General features: G+C 35.3%; 1 non-coding gene across 1 annotated transcript; it reads left to right on the top strand.

The window, feature by feature from the left end:
• The first annotated feature begins 236 nt into the window (after positions 1 to 236).
• LOC130983805 (small nucleolar RNA R71) lies at positions 237 to 344 on the top strand. Its single transcript, XR_009087779.1, has one exon. It is a non-coding gene; the product is annotated as a small nucleolar RNA R71 (small nucleolar RNA).
• The last annotated feature ends 3,026 nt before the right edge of the window (positions 345 to 3,370 follow it).

Genomic DNA, 3,370 nt, shown 5'->3' with positions numbered 1-3,370 from the left:
TGTAATCTATTTAGAGCATCAATTTTAAGAACTCCTCTCTTTTGAGGCATCCCATTACTCACAGGATTCCTCTCAGAGGTATACATAAACTGGTTATTTGCAACCATTTCAATAAGTTCCTGAGCTTCTGCGGGTATTTTCTTTAGGTGAATGGATCCACATGCAGAGTGGTCCAATGACATCTTGGAAAATTGAGACAGACCATCATATAATATATCTAATGTGGTCCATTTTGAAAGCATGTCAGAAGGACACTTTTTGGTCAGTTGCTTGTATCTTTCCCAAGCTTCATAGAGGGACTCACCATCTTTTTGTCTGAAAGTCTGAACATCCACTCTAAGCTTGCTCAGCTTTTGAGGAGGAAAGAACTTGGTTAAGAATGCTATGACCATCTTATCCCAAGAGTCCAGGCTATCTCTAGGTTGTGAGTCCAACCATGTTCTTGCTATGTCCCTTATAGCAAAAGGGAAAAGCATAAGCTTGTAGACCTCAGGATCAACTCCATTGGTCTTAATAGTATCACAGATTTGCAAGAACTCAGTTAAAAACTGATAAGGGTCTTCTGATAGAAGTCCATGAAACTTGCAGTTCTGTTGTAGTAGAGAAACTAATTGAGGCTTTAGCTCAAAATTGTTTGCTCCTATGGCAGGGATTGAGATGCTTCTTCCATAGAAGTTGGAAGTTGGTGTAGTAAAATCACCAAGCATCTTCCTTGCATTGTTGTTTGGTTCAGCCATAATTGTTTCTTTTGCTGCTTCTTTTTCGAAAATTTCAGTGAGGTCCTCTTCAGAGTTTTGTGCTTTAGCCGCTCTTAGCTTCCTCTTCAGAGTCCTTTCAAGTTCAGGATCAGCTTCAACAAGTATGCCTTTATCTTTGTTCATGCTCATATGAAAGAGAAGAAAACAAAGAAAATATGGAGTCCTCTATGTCACAGCATAGAGATTCCTTGAGGTGTCAGAGGAAAACAAGAATGTAAGGATGAGGTAGGTAAGGAAGAATTCGAACACACAAAGAGAGATGGAGTTTGAATTGACAATGGAGGAGGAATGTTAGTGTTTAAATAGAAAAAGATAAGAGAGGGGGAAGAATTTTCAAAAATAAAAAGACTAAAATTTAAAATAAATTTTTAAAAAATTGGTTGTGATTTTGAGAAAGATAAGAAATAGTAAAACAAACAAAAAGTCAATTAGTTAGTTGAAAAAGATTTGAAAATCAATTTTGAAAAAATAAGAAGTTAGAAAAGCTTTTGAAATTGATTTTGAAAAAGATACGATTTGAAAAAGATATGTTTGAAAAGATATGATTGAAAAAGATTTAAAAAGGAAATTAAAAAGATTTGATTTTTAAACTTAAAATTTATTACTTGACTAACAAGAAACTAAAAGATATGATTCTAGAATTTAAAGATTGAACCTTTCTTAACAAGAAAGTAACAAACTTCAAATTTTTGAATCAATCACATTAATTGTTAGTATTAATTTATAAAATTATGAAATAAAGATAAGAAAAAGATTTGATTTTTTTTTTTGAAAAAGATATGTTTGAAAATATTTGATTCGAACAAGATTTGATTTTGAAAAATTATGAAGATTTGAAAAAGATTTGATTTGAAAACAAAATTCCTCTTCTTGTGTCATCCTGGCGTTAAACGCCCAGGAGGTGCATGTTTTGGGCGTTTAACGCCCAATTGCTGCATGGTTTGGGCGTTTAAATGCCCAGCCAGGTACCCTGGCTGCCGTTTAAACACCAGTTTTCCTTCTTCACTGGGTGTTTTGAACGTCCAGCTTTTTCTCTGTAATTCCTCTGCTTTATGTTCTTGGATCTTCATTTTGCTAAATCCTTTATTCAAGAAGATATGTTTTCAATTTTGAAAAACAATAAAATGAGTCAAAACATATAATTCTTGGATCAAAACACAAGATATATGCAAGAACATTATGAACGTCAAGATGAACACCAAGAACAATCTTGAAGAACAAGATGAACATCAAGAACTCAGTTTTCTTAATAAAAGAAAACATGGAGGACACCAAACTTAGAACTTTATCATGTTTGGGCCTTATGAATACAAGAATGCATATGTAGAACATCATGCAGTGCAAATCAATAAATCATGAAGATCAAACAAGGGAATTCATCAAGAACGACTTGAAGATCATCAAAAACACAATGCATGTGTTTCGAAAATTACAAGACAATTAAAATCATGCAATTGACACCAAACTTAAAATTTGGCCCTAGATTCAAACAAGAACCATGAAATATTTTTGAGTTTTTATGATTTTATGAAATATATATATTTTTTTATTTTTCGAAAATAATTTTGGAAAAACGAAAAAAGAAGAAAAATTTTGGAAGATTTTTGAAAACTTTTTGAAAATAAAATAATGGTTAAAACAAGAAGAAAATTACCTAATCTGAGCAACAAGATGAACCGTCAGTTGTACAAACTCGAACAATCCCCGACAACGGCGCCAAAAACTTGGTGCACGAAATTGTGATCTCAATGGCGCCAACAACTTGGTACGCACAATTGTAATATCACTCTTTTTCACAACTTCCCACAACTAACCAGCAAGTGCACTGGGTCGTCCAAGTAATAAACCTTACGTGAGTAAGGGTCGATCCCATGGAGATTGTCGGCTTGAAGCAAGCTATGGTCATCTTGTAAATCTCAGTCAGGCGGATTCAAATAGTTATAGAGTTTTGATAATTAAAAGATAAATAAGACGTAAAGTAAAGATAGAGATACTTATGTAATTCATTGGTGGGAATTTCAGATAAGTGTATGGAGATGCATCATTCCTTTTGAATCTCTGCTTTCCTACTACGTCCATCCAATCCTTCAAACTCCTTTCTATGGCAAGCTGTATGTAGGGCGTCACCATTGTCAATGGCTACTTCCCATCCTCTCAGTGAAAAAGGTCCTCTACGATTTCCCGCATGGCTAATCAGCCGTTAGTTCTCGATCATGTAGGAATAGGATTTACTATCCTTTTGTGTCTGTCACCACGCCCTACAGTCGCAAGTTTGAAGCTCGTCACAGTCATCCCATCCCAGATCCTACTCGGAATACCACAGACAAGGTTTAGACTTTTCGGATCTCAAGAATGCTACCAATGGATTCTAGCTTATACCACGAAGACTCTGGTCTCACGGAATGGAAGCCTCTGTTGTCAGGAGAGGCAACCATACATCGTGGACCAGGAATCCAAGAGATACACACTTTAGCTTCTGCAGGTAGAACGGAAGTGTTTGTCAGGCACGCGTTCATAAGTGAGAATGGTGATGAGTGTCACAGATCATCACATTTATCAGGTTGAAGTGCGAATGATTATCTTAGAATGAGAATAAGCATGAATTGAATAGA

The sequence above is a fragment of the Arachis stenosperma genome, chromosome 5 (genome assembly GCF_014773155.1).
Source record: "Arachis stenosperma cultivar V10309 chromosome 5, arast.V10309.gnm1.PFL2, whole genome shotgun sequence".
NCBI lineage: Eukaryota > Viridiplantae > Streptophyta > Magnoliopsida > Fabales > Fabaceae > Arachis > Arachis stenosperma.
This window is presented reverse-complemented; position numbering and strand designations above follow the sequence as displayed.